This window comes from Numida meleagris, chromosome 13 (assembly GCF_002078875.1).
Source record: "Numida meleagris isolate 19003 breed g44 Domestic line chromosome 13, NumMel1.0, whole genome shotgun sequence".
In the NCBI taxonomy this organism is placed as follows: domain Eukaryota; kingdom Metazoa; phylum Chordata; class Aves; order Galliformes; family Numididae; genus Numida; species Numida meleagris.
In genome coordinates, this window is record NC_034421.1 from 8,042,626 (window position 1) to 8,061,595 (window position 18,970).

Consider the following 18,970-nt stretch of genomic DNA (forward strand, 5'->3'; position numbering starts at 1 on the left):
TCTGGAAGCTGTCTTATACAAATATAATGGAGTAAAATACAGTCTTGAGTATTTATGCAGTGCCAAGTATTAATTAGCTGGAAAGATACCAACAATTGACGGAAATGTCTGCATGTAATTTTATTAATATTTTTAATCCTTATTAGTGATGTATTATAATAATTCAGGTATGTGTTTTTCTAGCACATTTAACAAGTTCAAGTTTATTCCTGGGGTTTAGCTTATCTCTGTTGTAAAAGAAACAATAGAGGCTGAGCTCTAGGTTTCCAAATTTAAGCTAAGCTTCCATGTACTTCATTTGGAAGGAGCAGCTGTTAAGGGATGACAGCATGGAGACTGCCACCAGGGATCTGTGTGCATAGGCATGCATTTGGAGCTAGGGATGCAGGCCAGTGTTTTCCAAATAAAACAAAAGTCCTGTTTGAAGGTGTACGTCTAGCTCCTTGGAGTCTTTGAAAATACCAGCTGAAATATCTCTGCTTCAAATTACTTTTAGCCAGATTTGATGTTCCAGTGACATGCTTGATTAAAATTTGCATGATGGAATGAATGAGTTCTTAGCTACCTGATGAAAACAGTGATTACATCTAAAGCTGTAGTTACGGTACAGTACACATCTGAGCTACAAGTTTGAGTTACTGTGGCATGTGAGCCAGTTTGACATTGAGTTATGTTTTCAAATGTCAGAATTCCTTTCCCAGTCACTCCACAATCCTTAGATGGATGGATGGAAGGCTTCATTGGGTGCTTTATCGGCCAACTGGCATTCTCTGAATGGTGGCTGATAATAGAGTGATGACCTTGCAATGATAACAGAGTTGCAAAGGGGAAAAAAAATGGCGCAAAGAAGATAATTTACACTTGCAAGGACAACATATACAAATCATATCAGAGATAAAGAAATCCTCAGGCTTAAGATGACAGCGTGTTTGTTGTACGTGATGTTATCACAAGATGCTGTAGCTAGTTTATCTTGCTGTTTAAGACACATACAAGACATGCTGGCTTAAAAACAATTCCAAATCAAAAGGGCTTCGGGGAATTAATTTTGCAATATGCTTGGTTCACTCTCTTGAATGAAGGTAGCAGTAAGGACTGAAGCAGAGTAGAAGACACCCTGTAGTCTACTGGTAGCTTTTTATAAATTGTACTTCTTTTTTATTGATGCACAAACAGGATTAAGTTGGGACAAAGTGCAGGCTTGCTACTACTGAGCTGGAATTTTGGCTGGCATGAGCTGAGGTGAGGTTGGTGGAGCACCAATGTCTTAGGCATGTTCATGTTGGTTTGTGTCATGCTGTTGATTTTTCTAGTGGCTTTGAATTACCATAACCTTGATAGAACAGCGTTTTAGTCCTCAGAGGTCTTTAGTGACTTTGTTAATGTGCTACTGGGCTGGATGCGCAATGAAGCCACAAGGCATAACATCAGATAGTTTTATTCCAGATCTGACATATTTGCAAGTTATAAATGATGTCTTTAAAGCTTTGGCAGCTTTACAAATGCATGTGCAGTCATTGCCATATACGTGGAGTTACACACTACTAGCAGAAAAATGCTTGAATTCTGGAATAAGATCTTGTTAATCTATTGAGTGAAGAAATTATAAAATGAGTTTGGTTCTTGAAGCAAAGTTTCATTAATTAGAAAAAAATCATAGCTGCAAGTTTATCAGTGCAGACAAATAATTGATTTTCATATTACCAAATATGTTTTCATTTCCAGTAATTATGGGAGAAATTGAAGTGTTTCTTTTAGGAATTGTTTTTCTAGTTACTGTGTTAGTTGAGAATATTTACTAATGGCTGTATATAATGAATACCACTATTCACTATCTTGATTTTTCTTCAAATGGAGTTTGCTGAACCCACTTCAAATCTATCCCAATTACAGCATCATACAGTTACTGAAAAACTAGTAACTACTCTTGATGTTATTTTTGCTCTACATTAAAACTTTGCTAGTGTATGGGAACTGTTAGGTCACGGCCTGAAGCAGTGATTGAACACCTGGCGAAGAGGCGTAGCCAGCCCAGGGAGCACAGGTGGAAGCAATTCCACCCCTCCCTAACCTCATTTAAGGGCCGGCAGCCACAAAGGAAGCATCTCTGCTTGGGGATTACCTCCTTTAGAGTGTTTGGTGAGCCCTGATCATCAGAAGGGGGTAAGTGATTGCTTCTTTATTACTGGACTGTGACCGCTACCTTTCTTGAGTTTAAAGCAACTATATCTGTTGCTGCCTATCTTTACAGCTAATATGTGTGATTTTTCCCTGGGCATTGTTTTTGGCAACAAATATTTATTACTTTAAACATGGTGAGGTATGTGACAGAGAATTCAAGGGAATTGAACTCTGTTCTGTAGAGAGCTTCTAGCAAAGCTGTAAATGAACTAGTTGGCTGGCATATGAGGTGCTGGTTTTGTCTTTTACTGTCTATGGTGAAAACCAAGACGTGCATTGAGGCTTTAATTATACCAGCAATGTGTTGAAGGCAGTAAGGCTGCAGCAAAGTTTCCTGTGTCCTCGCAGTGCTGTGGCTCGTACAGGGCTTATGCTTATCCCCTTTCTGAGCAATATGGTTTTTGCACACTGCAGCCTCCCCATGGTTGGTGCAGCCTGGGTTCCTGCTGCTACCTGAAGTAGTTAGCTGAACTGCAATGGATGAGCACACTGAGTGCTTTCCACCAGGAGACCTGCTGAAGGCTGACGTATCATTGAAGCACGAGAAGATGATCTCCCTCAGGGCATAGGGACAACTGTACTGCAGAGATCTGGGGACAGAGATTCTGACCTGATGGAGCAAACAGAGAATGTAGACGTTAAATAACAAGGCTTTAACTTAAGCTTTAAGTGTGGTGCTTACTGGAAAGCTAAGACTGCAGATGTTAAGATTTGTCTGTCCTGAATTCAGTTGCTTGATGGAAGAGGTGGGATGGACCACTTTACATCTGCCTAGATGGTGGTATTTGTGTCTTGCAAAATGAAGAGGTAAATATGTGAGAATGACAAGGCTGTGAATGGAACCATTAACAGCACTACTTAATATCTGAAATCTTAGAAGGATTCTGGAGCGTGTGGGAATCATCCCTAATCTGGGATCAACCAACAGCCCCCACTGAATGTGCAGGTGCTTATGATCTGTCCTGTGCAGCTGTGCTGGAGGGAGGCTGGGCTGTGGGCTCTGGGGAATCCCAGCATGCTGCTGCTGTGAGCTCTTCCTCTCTACGTGGTTTTAACTCAAATGGAATAGCTGATTTTTAGGAAAAAAAAAAAAAAAAAGTGGCTCCATGTTACTGTTCTTAGAGATGCACTATATCTGAAGAGCTGCGAAGAATTAGTAATGGTAAAATTGAAGGTAAATTGAAAGGGAGTTTATATACTGCTTCAGCAAAGTTGATTTTAGGGTAAAACAAAACCCTGAAGGCATACCAATGAAATGTATTAAGGGTGTGTCAGGCAATGGATAGTAATTTAAATAAAATTAGCCTAACAACATAAAGTACTTAAAATAATAAACATCTCCAGCCCTAAGAGGCTCATTTTACTTATACAGAATGCTTAATATTTCTGAATTAATCATACTTGAAAAGACGATGAAAAATGCATCTGGAAACAAGAATACTGCATTTGCTAAGTCTACTGAACTAGTCAGGAGTGTTCATCAGTACCTGACATTGTTCTCATTAAATGCTACAGCCTTTTGCTGATTTCAACTGGAAATTAGATTGACCACTGTAGTAAGACACTTGCTTTTCACATTGGAGGACTTCAGTATGAGATGCAATAAGACAGATGCAAGTAATGTTCAACAGTGCAACAGCCTGCTCAAGGCCTTGGGTCTGGCTGTTGGTGACCAGATACTGGCTGCTGTTGATCGGATGGTGTAAAAGGAAACAAAGCAAAATGTATTGGTTGTCACTGGACATGGGGCTGGGTGAAGAAAGCTTTGCTGATGGCTTGTAGCTTATCTTCAGCTGGTTGCCACTGAGAAAAAAATAGATGTTGGATGGTTTAGACTGCAAAATGCACAGCTAGCTCTTTGTAGATGGTAAGCTGATTTTCCTGAGAAATGATGTGCCGTCATGTCAGACCTGAAGTCTGTCTACTCCCCATACTCCTGGGTTCCTATTATATCAGTCTAAACTCCCTCCCACTTGGGGAGGACAGATTCAGTACTGAGCCAGCATCTATGAGAGCAGGGATGGAGCTGTGAAAACAAACTCTGGAAACTCAGATTTAAGGTAACCTTAATAAGAGACAATGCAGGAAATGCAGGCTGCACTGAAATCAGTAGCAGCAACTTGGTAGGTTGAAGTGGGGCTCTTTTTTTTTTTCATTACTAATTATCAGCCACAGCATGGAATATGTTATTGCTGTAATAGATATAATGTCAGGTGCAATGCAACATCGCTCCCCACCAGCAGGTCTCTTTGTGAGGAATAGGAGACCCAGACCATGACATGCACATGAACTACTAACAGGTTTAATTGGAAATATACAAAACAATTAGATTGTTACTGGTGCTCAATAAACGCATGCTTTTTAAGAAGTGAACTGATCCTTCAGTAGATAATAAACCAATCAACTTGAAATAGTTTTACTGCAATAATCTCTCTTACAGTCGCGGGTTACCCTAGCAGAAGTCTATGCAATGCCATAAAATGAGGGCTGTGAGTGGAGGAGGGCTGTTAAGAAAAGTAATTAACGTTATTGAAAATAGAATTTGTTCCTGTGAGGTGGGAGTGCTGATTGAACACAAGAAACACATGAGCTTCACTTATGTTTTGTTGTACAATGAAGATATATATTAAATAACACTGTAGGCAAATTGCGATAGAAAAGAGAGAGCCAGTGGAGTAGAGATTTTTTTGAATGTTTTATTTATAGCAGCTTTGGAAGGATGTTGAATGGTTTCTATGTGAAATAGCTGTTATGTAACACACAGAGTTATCAAAGGAAAAACTCTAAGCTCGTGTTCAAATTAAATATCTGCTTGATGTTAGTCATTCCAAAAATGTCACATTTTAAAATGTAGAGTAACGGCTTAGTTTTGACATCTGAACTTTGTTACTAAATTGGCATTTTCCAGCTTACAAAAACTTCTTAAATTATGACAAATATTTATTTAAAAATGGATTTCTAAACCTTAGGCACCTTCTGGAGCCCTGAAAAGTATGGATGTACTTTGTCCTTAGTTTGTAGATACAGTCACTGCAAAATGTCTATGCTAGGTGCTTGTGCTTATACATGAATGACCGCAGCTGTAAATTGTTCATCAGTCTTCTGCTGCAATGTTATAAAAGCTTCACCTTCTTTCTTAAGCCAAATATATACATATTTCTAATTGGGCCAGGAATGGGAATGATAAAATCTCCCTGTTTGTTTGTTTCCTAAAGGTTATGGGTTGATGTGTGCAAGTCAGTAAGTAATGCTTAACTTCCTGTTCTCTCATCAGATTTGTAACACAGATTATCCAATAGTGATCTCTGCTCTTCAGCATCAAGGTACTGTCAGGGCAATGTGAATGGGGAGCTATCAGGCAATGTTAACTTTGAGATGCCAGCGTGAGGAAGAATTGCAAAAGATAGGCAGACACCTATGGATGTGTAGGGAGACGAGATCTACTGAGACAGAATGAAGGGAAAACGTTTGCTCCACTCTTACTAAAGCTGCTTGCAGGCTTATTTTTTTTGTTGCGGTTTGGGAGGAAAAAAAACGGCCATTAGGAGTACAATCGTTAGTCTTCACTTGCAGAGACTTGTTTTAATTTCAAAAAGCTCTACCTTTATTTAAATAAGGGTAAAGTAACACTAAGCTGCTTTGAGTAAAAACAATTCTTTTTTTTGTTCTGTCAGTGAACCAAAAAATCAATTTGCTTTTTCAGCTTAGCTGTTGAGTAATATGACTTTTTATTTGCTTTCCTGACTGTAAATGCATTTTAATTCTACTCCTCTTTAATTTTCTTCTATCTCTCAGGGTTTTTCCTCTCCAGTTCTCTATATGTGATATGTGAACTATATGGACAAGATAAGGGCATCGCTCATCGAGAGTGTGACAGGCTGGCATTAACCTGCCTAGAATTTAAGTCTGATGCTTTGTTTGGATGAATTATAAATCTGGTCTCTAAAAGCATCTCAACAATAAGACAAAGCCCTTTGCTTTTCTTTAACAATAGTATAGAGTAATGAAACTCCTTGTACACTCAGTAATGCGTAGTCAACACAGAAGCACTAGTGCGATGTTACACGGTGCATCTGCCTTTTGGAAGGATGGAACAAGTTGTTCTTGTTGAGCTCTGGTTTCTAGGGTTTAGTTGTTGGTGGCTTTGATATTAACAATCCATTAACTCAATAGCAGTGATGCTAAGATAGGAGGATTTTTCACTACACCTATCTGAATGCTCTGTATATTCTCCCTTGCTGCCTTCTCTTGAGCTGGCTGTGTGTTTGGCTGTGGAGGAAGTGGTGATGTTTGCTCAGCGCTGGTGTGGCTGACTGAGGAAGGTGCAGCTGACAAACCTGGTCTGTGGAGGCCTAGCTTAGGCTTTTGCATTGTTCCTTAAACTGAAACTGGTGCTCTCTGACCTTAATTTCAGTTCAGGCCCCTGTGTACTTCATTATTCTCTAAAGCAGTGCTTAAGGATTCCATTGTCCATCCGGAGAGTGCTAGGAAAAAGCTGGGTTCATTTGGAGATGGAAAGCTGTGCTGGATAATTTGCAGTTAATGTTGCTCACAGGTGCTTGCATTTGTGGATTTTTATTTTCTCTTAAGCTGAGCTAGATGGCAGTGGAGGTGAAAGGGATTTCCTGGGGTGCTGCCAACAGAAGTTGCTAAACCTAATGGTGGCTGCAGACACTACTGCTGGACATCCTCTTCATGTTGTCAGACCGTAGGGATCTAGCTGCTGAGCTGTGCTGGCCAGGTGGAAGAATAGCATGTGCTTCTGGATGGAGGGGGAACATGGGTTGCAGCTGGGTGCCCAAGTAGAGAGACAGCACGTGGTGGACAGCCCTTGGTGAGGTGTGTGAGGATGAGCTGCAGTGGGACAGGAAGGACTCCCAGGAAAGGAAAGGGGCTGCTGAAGGGATCTTAGGTTGCGTGGTGTTTTGGTTGTTTTTTTTTTTTTGTCTTTTAGCTCAAGTACTGCCTGTGACTTCTGTTAGTATTGATCAGTCCTTAGTACAGCCCTGCTAGCGTTCGCTAGCTTGTGACTGTTGAACTGCCTCTATTTGAGCCTTCTGAAAGCGATTTGTTTCCATCTCTGACAATGTGTAGTTCCTGTTCCTCTTGGAAGACTGCATGACTTCTGTAGTTAAGCTTTTTCTGTGGCTAAAGCCAGCTGGCAAAAGGCCAGAGCTCTCTAACCATCCTTTGTCTGATCAGTGTCTTCAATCTCAGTGGAAGGAAGTAGTGGTCAAACTCATCTTGGGGTTGCAGCAGAGGGTATGCCCTCCTGATTGCCAGTAGGGTGGAGTACAGCCATCAGCTCCATGGGAAGCCAGCTTACTTCTCCTGAGGATCTGGGGCAATGAGGTTTACAATAAGCTTATTCTCTGAATTGCCCATACCCACCAAATCAAACGTCCTTGTCGTGTTCCGAGAGCCCATCAGTGGATGGGGACACCTGAAAAGCCCTGACGTTCAGAAGTGTGGGTGGCTAATGTTTTGGCCAGGATGGAAATTCCGGTGTGCAAATTGAATGGGGCTGTAAGACATAACATCAACGCAGATCGCTCTAAGCGGGAGAAACAAACTCCCACTGGGAAATAAGCAGTGCAGTGCCAGACGCAAGGAGAGGGTGGTGAGGAGTGAATCATACGAGACGATCTTGTCTGTGTTGTTGTGGGAGAGGCTGAGAATGACAGACTGAAATGGAGATGGCAAATCTGAACTGGAACTGGCATAATTTCTCTGCTGTCTTCTATGCAGCAGCAAGGGTGGAATTTCCTCTGTTGCAAGCAGCAGGAAAAGATTAAGACTGGGCACTTACATTGAATCAGGCACAGCATGAACTCCAGGAAGGCAGTTGTTGCTGCGGGGATAGATTTGGCCTGGTGAATGTCACATTAGCACATTCAGAGCACAGAAATGCCCTTTCTGAAATTTTCTATTGATTTTTATGACAAATGGAATATTGCAGAGTATGAACACAAACACATTACTCCTGTTCTGCAGAGATATTCCAAATTTTGCATAATACCAGTGGGGCAGCTGTTGCAAGGGGACTGTCAGAATGATTCAGACAGGAGGAGGTTGATGTTGAAGTGCCTGTCATGGAGAGCTCTCCTGTAACTTGTCTGACTCATCCGATTTGGACATATTGAATGCACAGCAAATAATTGCTGTGCTTTGCCAGACTTTTCATGACCAAGGCACAGTTGATGGCATTAAGTGATTTCAGTGTGCATAATTGAGGATCAAATTATTATGTGGTATTCATCCTTAATGTTGATTAAGAGTTGCACCCTGTGTAAATTAACACTAATAGTCAAGCACTCCGTGTTGCCAGCTATTTGTGCTGGTGAGGATAGGTTTAATAACTTATGCTGCAGTGATACACAGTATGCACATACGCTGACTATACACATGCTTTACGCTGACTTCTGTCCCTTTCCTTTCCCCTCACCCCACCACTTTGTCTATGTGCAGTCCCTGAGGCTGCTGAGTCTGATGGAAGTTACTGCTGTCAATGCAGCAGCTGCGCAGCCTAGCTGAGACCTTCAGGTTGCTGCTGCAGGCAAAGATGATCTTGGAGAACCTAAATGGTCTCATTCCCTTTCCTCTTAAAGAAGTGGAGCTTCTCTCATCTTCTGCCCTTTATTTCCATAGTATATAGGTCTGTTGGTAACTCCAGAGAGATGGAAGGTGTTTGGCTCAGAGGTTTGGTGGAAAGGGAAAAAAAAAAAAATGGGAAGGAATATGTAAGAGGCAAGTGAGTGGGGCTGCAGTGTGAAGCATCCCAGGACAGACTTTTTGTCCCTGGTCTGATGGCAGCATTGCAGGCACCTCTTCCAGAGCTTTTGCTTTTGGAAGCTTAGTGCTGTTCATGTATCCTGCAGCTTAACTTCCAGAAGCATTTTTTGATTTGCAAATAAAGTGTGCGCATTTATTTAGAGTTGTAGGAGTGTTTAAAAAAAAAGGGGGGGGGGGGTTGGGGAGGGGCCAAAAGATTGAGAAGGAAATTTAATAATTGGGACAGTGTTTACTATGAATTCCATTACTCCTGCCAAGGCAACAGCCAGAGTAGCTTGTCACACAAATGCTGTCTGCTCTCTGAACAGGTGCAACTGTCTACTCATGGAACAAGTGATTGCAGTGCTGCTATTCTGAGCCCTCCGTTGGGCATGATCTTGTGTTGTGGCTCTTCACTGTTTGTCTTCCTCTGTTTCTTCAGGCTGCCTTCTTCCTCAGGCCTTCCATTCTGGCCTGAAGTCAGGCAGTGCAGCAGGGGGTAAGGACTGGGAAGCTACCCGTGCTGCAGTGTAGACACAGTCATATGCGCTTACCTTACCATACCAGGTGTGGCTTGTTCTCCCTTCTAGCAGCATCGTCACAGTGGTTGTGTACAGATCTGCTGGAGAATATTTGTAGCTGCTGGCAAGTGTCTTTGCTCCAGGCGATTGCAAATACAGTTGGTGTTATCAGGAGACAGCCAGAAGACTGGGAGAGAGCCTGAGAGTGTGAGAGAAGACAAAAACTGAGTAGTGATGGCAGGAAAGTCAAGCTGGGAAACAGAGCAAAGCAGCAGCCTCCTGCAGCTGGATCCCACTGTGTTCAGGGAAACGAGACTGTGAGACTTCTTTGGTATCAATTTATTTTCTGACAGTGAATACAGAAATATTATCAGTGTGTTCTTCTGACAGAAGCGAGCAGGGAGGACCCTGGGATACGGTTTAGCTGCTCAGACTGCAGGGCAGCAGGTTCTTGCCCAAGGTTGGCTGTGTGCAGCGGGGACTGTCTTTAGGATCTTTTCTCTAACAACTGTGAATTGTTAGAACTCTAGACTGTTACTGGAGTTAGCCTCTGGGATTAACTGTCAGAAGATATTAATTTGAATGGAAGTTCATCTGTACAAACTCACAAGACAGTTTTGATAATCTCATCCCTGGCTTCTGGGGAGCGAAGTACGGACAGGCCCTTCTGACCTGAGTGAGACCTTCAGTGGTTACCATCTCTAAAAAGCTGCCAACACCTTTTCCCTCAAATTCATTTTAATATCTCATTCATACCATGAGGTTTTGACATTATGCTAATGGATGCTAATAGGTCTGCAGAGGGATAGATGGAGGGTGAACTTCATTAGTCATTCATTAAAACTTTATATGTGCTTCTGAAGGCATTATGTACTGCAGTGTCTGGGTAGTGTCAGGGAGCATTCGCCGAGGAACCATCGAACATGTTAATCAGGGAGTATTTGGGAGAGGAGAATTGAAGGCATCCTCAGGAGTGCTGATCCACATGTGGCAGCCTCAGCTTGGATAGGGAAGGTAGGTCTGTGCTGCCCAGGGCAGCTCTGTTAAAGGTGCTGGAGCTGGCTGGCACGGCCATCCTGGCTCTGGTCCTAGAAGCTAGCTGACTAACTTCAATGGAGTGCTGTGTGGACACGGTGAGATGGCACAGGTGTGGTAGCTGGCTTGTTTGAGATGGTGCGAGGATATCTAGGCGATGCTGCATTCTGTGGCACAGCTACCCCTGGAGAAACCATCCCTAGTCTCTGCAGGCAGGTCTGACTCTTGGATGAACAGGAGCCAAATGTTTAAATGCTGGAATGAGACCTGTGATGCTTCTAACAAGAGCGAAGTCAAGATCCATGAGCAGGATTAAATAGGCACTGGCAGTATCATATGAAGGAAGGAGGGAATGTAGTCTCTGGTGTATTTAAAGTGTGTGTTTGACATGATATTCTACTGACTATTCAATTTTATTTTTTTCACATTTTGAGTGTTGTTTATAGAATAGGGAACTTTTATTCCCCTCTCTTAACTTGCACTTGCTGTGAACTAAAGCAAGTCATTTGAGCGTGCTGTGTGTCAGCAAGTCATTTGAGCAGTTTTTCTTTTTTTTTTTTTTACAGTGAGACTAACACCTCTTGTAAGTATGATGTCAGTAGGCATGTGATGCTGATTAAAGGAATTTGGTCTTTAGGACTGTCTTCTATGTAAAGGTCTAAGCACTAAATGAAATTGACTTTGGAGAACTGGGAATACAGCACTGCTGTAATTCTTTCAAGACCCCAAAAATCTGGACTCCATCATCTGTTTGAACTACTTGAACATCTGTCTTTCAAAAGGCTGGGTTTGAGTCCCTGTAGTGGCTGGCACAGAACCAGGCAGTGGCAGAGCCTTTGTTTCAGACTGAGGTCATTGATGTTGGTTTTTTTGTTTGGGGGTTGGTTTCTATCAGCTGTGTGGGACTTCTCAAATACATGGTCTGATCTTTCTCTCTGGAAGGTGGTATTCAACTAGTATTTTTGCTAATTTTTCTTTGTTTTTTATTTTGTCTGTTTTTTTAGTTATTGACTCTTGTTTTTTTTTTTTAAATCAGTATTTTAGAATGCATTCATAAAGGCCTTTAGAATATCCTTAGTATGTCAGTTTGAGCAATGAGAGCACTTACCTTTTATTGTCCCGACACAGGGAGATTTAATTCCATGTGCTTAACAGATCAAACTAATAATGGGCCCTCTACTGCACTTTGGTGAAATACATTACTGCCCAATATTGGCATCTGTATTGGAACTAAAGGCTAGGGAGGGCTTTTGCAGCTGAAGTGAAAATCATGTTTCAGCTCCCACTTGTTCTGATGTTTCATTTCACTTTATTGTTTTTAGGGCTGTCCAGTAAACTGTTAATTACACCAGGAGCTAAACAGGAGCATCTATCGTTCCTGTGTGCAGAAAACTCTTTTCGAGTGTGATACTACTGGTGTCCTGTTAGTGGAAGGATATCTGCAGTGAGAAAGAGTGGCTTTTTTCTCCCTAGAGATCTGATGACCTTTTTTTTTTATTTATAGTCAGAGGAAATCTATGCTTGTTACTTTTGCACCAAGAGGCTTCTGCTCAAATCTAGCTCTTCCTATAAATCATTCACAAGCTATTTAACATACCAAACCTATTTGTACTCCAACCGTTGCTTTAAAGTTCATGCATAAACCTTATGGCAGTTTGATGATAAAATACTTAACTTAGCAGTTAAGATACCTCTTTGTTTAAAGTTGGGCTATGGAAAGAAGATGAATCTCTGAAATGGCAGTGCTGAAGCAGTTCGCTATTAAATGGCCATGAGCCTGCATGCAGAAGAGAAGAAGCCCAGTCAATGTGCTGAGGGAGGGTGGGGACAACAGCTGCTGCTGACCCTGCCTGTGGCCTGATCTTTCATCACAGCGTATTTTCCTGCAGTTGTGGGCCAGCTGAGGGAACTGATAGGTCTTTTAAAACATCTTCTCCTTTTTCCCTTCTCTAAATTTGTCGCTTCTCACACTTATCACTTCAGTTACCAGATTTATAGTGTAACCTCTGGTTGCATAACAAACAGTTATATGTTTGTGGTGTAAATAAAGGGTACAGCAGCTGAGATGGTATATGGGGAAGCAGGAGTGGGTAAGTTGGGGAGGAGGAAAATGGTAGGAGGTGGCAAGGTAGTATGGAAGCTCTTTAACCTGGCAATGCTACTGACACCAGTGATTCAGGAAACTATGGCATCAGATAAAAAGCTGCTCGATAATCACACAGAATGCTTTCTCAGTCAGTGGAGCAGGGTTAATAGTGCATCCCAGTGCTCTTATTTCTAAACTGTCTTGGAGAGCTTAGGAATATTTGAGATGATTACTCATGGTAGCACAGGAAGGAGGTATGGTGCCATGTCCTCTGTAATCACTGACACTTGTGGAAAACAGCCTCCTTTCTCTGCACTGTTCATCTGCAGCAGTACCTGATGTAGTACGTTGGTTGCGGGGAAATTGTAGGATTGCTGAGCATCACGCTCCAGTGTTCTCTGGCTCTTGAGTAGTGCAGTTTGGAGGAGCTGTAATTAAGCAGCCTGTTCAACCTCAGTATTCTGCTAAATTTAGCCAAGAAACCCAATTAGGATCAAACCAGGTGGCATAATAATTAACTCAATAATTAACTCATCTTTGTTGTGGCCCTGAAAGTGGGTCTGAAGTGGTGAGAGCGACTTTATACTTGCTTTGCTGTGGGGCAGAAGAGTTTGACTACTGCATCTGGTACCTCAAACCTAAGACAGTTTTGATTATCTGCATTTCATAACAGATGTCCTCCCATCATCACAGTGATTTGGGTTGTGCCTGTCTTCCTCCATGTCCCCACCGTGTCTAATTGGAGCTTCATGTTAGATCGGAGCCTTGATAGGCAGCTGTTGGAGAGGGCAGTGAATAAATGCCCTTCATTCAGATAGCTTAAATTCCCAGACTTTGCTGTTACCATGTTTCAGTATGCTTCTCCTTGTAACTGTGAAAAGGTTAAGTCAAGAGCCAGCAAGCCTTGTGATGTGCATCGCATTGGGCTCCTGAAGAGCTCTGAGTGTTTCTGGACATAGCTCAACACTGCAGTTTAAGCTGAAGATGCTTACTGAGAAAGGTTGTACCCCATATGGAGGGAACATCTCATTAGCTTTTTCTCCATTAAAACCAATGCCAGTGAACTTTTCTTATCTGACAGTTGCCTTAGTAACTTGGTAGGGACCTGAAAAGCTGATCTAATTTGTTGCAAATACTGAATATTTTCTGTGAGTTGGTGTTGACCTGAAATACAACTGAGTGCTGGAAGTCTGCATCAGACAGGCACAACTCTGTCTATACCAGAGCCTGGCAGACACCAGCTCTTCCCGTGCTGCAAACCCCCACACTTCCCACACAAGCTAAGGCATGCCTGACTGAGGGAAACCACTTGCCATCTGTTACACGCTCTATAAATTCATTTGAACCTCAGTACAACTGCATATGTTGCTTGCACGCTTTCCTTTAGAAGCCCTGCTTATTCACTGCAGCCTTTGCTTCGGACAAACTGTCCTCCTGGCTTGATTTACTTATCAGGAATTGTTGATAGTGACCTTTGGGGCTGTGAATTCATTCAGCATATTTCAGATAAAAGTTAGGAATTCTTGACAGATGCTCCTAAATACTTGCATGGTAACTGGAGTGCTCAAACAGGCAGAATACAGCTTTTAAGCAGTCTGTTGAACCACTTGCTGTGCATTCATTTTTGATGTGTTTCCACCACTACACAAAAACAATGCATCTCTGAGAACAGTTATGCTGCTTGTTGAAAGCCTCAGTACTTTGTGGAAATGCATTAAAAAAGTGGTTTATTCCCAGAAGCTTCAGCAAACCTGTTGTTAATCAACTCTGCATTCCCTTTCTACACATCTTAAGACAATTTTCAGGATTTGTTATGCAACAGATGTTAAACTTTATCATCTAGTTTTTGGTGCATCTCTTGACCCTTTTATAAATAAGGGAGATTTTTGGTGTCTTCCTCTTCCATTTAAAAAGAAATCAAATGGAAAATGAGAACTAAGTTCAGCAGCTGTCTTAACACTGGGAAGAGTTTGTTTTGAAAGGACAATGTTACTGAGTGATGGTCTGTTGAATATTCAAGTGAACTTATGTTTATCTTGTCTTTTATCTTTGTCTTTTTATCTTCTCTGGTAGTCAGAGAAAAATTAGTCCAATCACTTAGTACAGTCAGTGTTTTCAGAAGCTGCTTTGTAATGCTTGTGTGGTCTACTACAGTTTGCCATGACTTCCAAGTGACATGGGAAGAGCTGTAGTGGCTGGGCTGCAGCCAATGCTTCTACAGTATGGGAAGAAAGGAAGAAGAATGGAGTGAAGAGTAGGTTATGAGTATTAAAGGCCCTGGTTTAAAATTTCACTGTAATGTAACATTCCTACAGAATTGCAAAGAGTTACTTTGTGCTTTCCTTCTGACGTAAATCATGGAAATACTTATTCTAAGCCTTAAATAATAAACTGAACAAACTATGCATTTGTAAATGTGCCGTGCTTCATTTCAACTGGGACTCTGTTATCTCTGTTCTATTCCAGTTTGTCCTTCAAAATTACAATGTTCTTTTTGAAGTGGTTCATAGATGTAATATAGTCAAAGGTTTGATCTTTGTTTAAGGTTTAAAAAAAACCTGCTATTTAACTTCCCAGCTCAGCCACTATTATCTACTTACGTTTGCTAGCCTACAGAGGTTGTATGTTGACTAGCTTTGGTTTTGCTGGAGCCCTTCATGGCTAAAAAGCCTGTTCAGCAGAGGATAATGATGGAGAAGCAAAGTCCTGGAGATGTGATCATGGTGGCTGTCAGAAAAAGGTTCTGCCTAAAGAGTTGAAAATGGTTGTTTGGTTTTTTTGGCACATTTTTAGATCACTATTTGCCAAACACTGATAGCAACATGGCAGTGAAAGTTAAGGAATTACTGATGCAACTCCATTTTTCTACAGAAAAGTCTGCCTTGTCGATACCAAATGTTTGGAGCAGGTATTTCCTTGTTGAATATCTGATGACTTAAGTAGCTCTCTGTATGTAAACATAAGTGTGTAGTCCTGAATTGTACAAATCAGAATAGACTTCTTCCAACTTTGCTGTCGTACGTTCCTCCATAGCAAAACAGGAACTAGTATCGCTTTGTGCTGGATATGTGAATTATGAGCTAGAAACTTACATTTTCCTGAGGCATTTGTTGTGGTTTAAAAAGTCTTCCCATATTTATTATTTCCCATATTTATTATTTCCCATCTCCTAATATGAGTTAATTCCAGTTTACTGGTGGGGATATCAAGGAGATTTTTTTCAGCTGTGAGTGGGTATCTGAAAGTGTCTAAAGCAGCCTCTAAAATTTAGGAGAGGTGCAAAGCAATAAAAATATCAAACATTTTAAACACTTTACCATTGAAAACTACAAAATTACACACTTCGGGAGGGGGGCATCGCAGACAAAGGGACAATTCACTGTAAAAGAAAATTAATAGTCTATATTGTTTGCAGCTGCTGTTGGCTGCATGTGGAGTTATTTTACTTTTTTTTAGGGCAGTAGCACAGTGTTGTACATTTTGTTAAAGTTGAGTCAGCTGGCAGGACAGAGGAAATCCAGGAAGTTTTATGAGATAGCTTTGCATGAGTGCATATGGAGAGGTAAGATGAGTTAATGAGAATACATTCACTTTTTTTTCCTCTCGAATGAAGCACACAAAAATTTCCTTAGTGTAAATATTGCATAAGTACCAGCAGCTTTAGTAGGAGCTGAACCGAAGTTGCATGCTGCAGTCAAAGAATAGTAGATAATTTTATGATTAACAGTAAACTTCTAAAAGGTTATCTTTTGCTTCAAAGCTCTGCTTTCATAACCCTGCTAGTAGCTGTGTAATATTAAGGATTAAAAAAAAGATGTATATACCTTAACACTTCCCAGGGCGTCTAATTTGATTACAGTGCTCAGTGAATGTTTTATGAAAGTAAGTTGTTAGAATTGAGTTTGGCTAGTGCAAGACATGCTCTACGTAGATGAAGAAGAGGATTTTTTTTTTGATGTAACTTCGATGGTATTACTTAGTACTGTTCTGAAGGAGCTTTTAATTCAACCTTTAAATTCACCTGAGTAAAGAATATAAAATAACAAGCTAATCATTAGTGGTGGGCTATAACTTGTAGTGGCCTGAGGACTATAGCAGTTTCATAAACTTACAGCAAGATTTGGAATTTGCTGGCTTAAGGAATGCATAGGCTTGTCAGATTGGAGTTGCTGATGGCTAATGGCGAACCCTTGGGTGAATGTAAGAATGATAAACGTTAGGATGAGTTTGGAAAAACAAATTTGTTTTTTTGCAGTGCATCCTAGATTTTTTCCACTGGATCTAGTGACCGTAATAGAATTACAGTTTGCAGAAGTGCTTCTTTTAACAGCAAATGCTGAATCTATAAAAATGAACCACCTTGTAGGATGTTTTATCAATATATCTGAAGACTGTTTGAATTTCTTCATTTCACTTTTTTGTAAGTCACATGCAGTTGATGGAAAGCATTTTGATCTTGTTAGAAGGAAATAGGTGCAACTGGGGGAAAAAAAGTGAATATTTGGTCAGAAACATCAACCATTCTTTGTAAACTATGTGGAAAAGAGACTCAAAAACATTAAGTCCTTGAAACAAAAATGCAGGATTTAGCATTGTTAGAGTTCCAGTTCAGTCATTATATTAAAAATCAGGATTGTCTCATCAGCCTTTAGGAGCTGTCACACTGTGCACAGTATCTAGAAAGGAGAACAGTGACTTGGTAGTTTTGAGTGAAAACTTTAAATTTGTCTTCAAGTGTAGCATAACATTTCACAGTATACGTTCTCATTAATATACACAGTATCAGTTATTCAGAGTACAACTCTGTGCTTTGACAGATGGTTATGGTGAATCATGAAATGGAGAGGCTGAAAGAATTACTTGGCTTTAATTCAAGATAAGATTTCTTTGATTTCTGTCACGTTAGAAGGTATAGTTGCACCAGATAATGAAGTATCTGGTCTTGAACAACACGCTAAAGATACAAACTTTGCAGGAAGCATGACATTTTAACATATTTTGCCTTTCAGGTTGTAACTCAGCTGGTTGTTTGTCATTGCTCTGTTTCTTCAATTGGCTGCAATTACTAAAACTTCTAATGAGTTTCAAAGATTATCTTTTTTTTTTTTAATTAGACTGAAGACAGTGTCATTGTTTTCCTTGTAGGTCAAGTTTTCTGAACTGCTAGTTGTTAGCTATTGAATTATCTGCTGGCTGCTTTCTGGGAAGCTGGACATTGAGATGTGGTGCCCAGGCTGGACACAGCCTGCTGCCTAAAGCCTCATTAACAGCATAAAATGTGGCTCTGTCCTGTGCAGCACAGCACCACTGATTTGTGTCTTTGGCATAGCTTGGGGATGTTGACTCATTTCTAAGTTGCCACAGAAATAGAGATTCTTGGATCTTTTCTGTAAAATAATTCAATAAAGCAAAAAAAAAAAAAAGTTTACTCCTGAACTGGAGAAACCCAATTCTTTTGGCATCTTAGAGGCACAGACAACATGTTTTCAAGGAGTTGTTTGGAAAGAAAGAATAGGAGAAGCAGCTTCATGCTAATGCTGTTATCCCAGAGAGCAATCCTTCAGCCTGCTGCAGGGAGGAGTGATTTGCAACGTAGTACGGGAGGGCCTCATAGGCTTCAGTAAGCATGTTGGTTAGGTAACTAGACAGCTTGGGAGCCAGTGATGAGCAAAACAGGAGATACCCAGCATGTAATATGAAGCAGTTGCCCACAGCAAGCAGTCATGGTAGGGGTGTGCATCAATGATGCCTTAATACTGTTCTGTTTATTGCTGTATGTATACCTGCAGTTATGAAGGCATTATAGGTCAGGGCATAATTATCCATTAAAAATGAATATTTACTAGCTATGCATAACCTCTGCTGTTGTCTTATAAATTGCTCTGGTGTACCTCAAATGTGGACAGTAGGCTGATGAGCAGGATAAATAATTCCTGAGGCCTTTTCAAGGTTTTGCTTTAACAGAAATACTTCATGTCTAATTTACAGCCACTGATGCATACCACACAATGTCAAACTTTGGCCGTACATCATTGGATTAATCTTTCCCTACAACAGTCTTATGAAAATATATGAAATGTCTACATCTACCTTGCCGTTACCTCCTGGCTCTGTGGAGATGGACATATGAATGTTAATGCCTGGAAATGGTAGAGAGATTAGATGGAGTATATTGCCATAATCTGCAAGGAAGGCGACTCATGAAAACTAGATTGTTTTATATAATTCTATCAAAATGTCTCCAAAGGTGAAGTAGGAGGTAGACTGTGTAGTTAACATGGCTTTGCCGTATCGGTCTCTCCCTTTTTATGCTGTCCTTGTTCTCCATATGATACTTGAGCTAAAAACTACCCCATCTGTTTTTTGATTCTGAAAT

At 40.9% G+C, this 18,970-nt stretch overlaps 1 long non-coding RNA gene across 2 annotated transcripts in view; it reads left to right on the plus strand.

The window, feature by feature from the left end:
• LOC110406024 overlaps positions 2,003–18,970 on the plus strand; it is a 162,981-nt gene continuing 146,013 nt past the window's right edge. Inside the window, exon 1 of one of the 2 annotated variants that reach the window (XR_002443207.1) lies at positions 2,003–2,163. This is a non-coding gene — a long non-coding RNA (uncharacterized LOC110406024). The remainder of the gene's footprint in view (positions 2,164–18,970) is intronic. The other variant, XR_002443205.1, reaches the window with a different exon arrangement.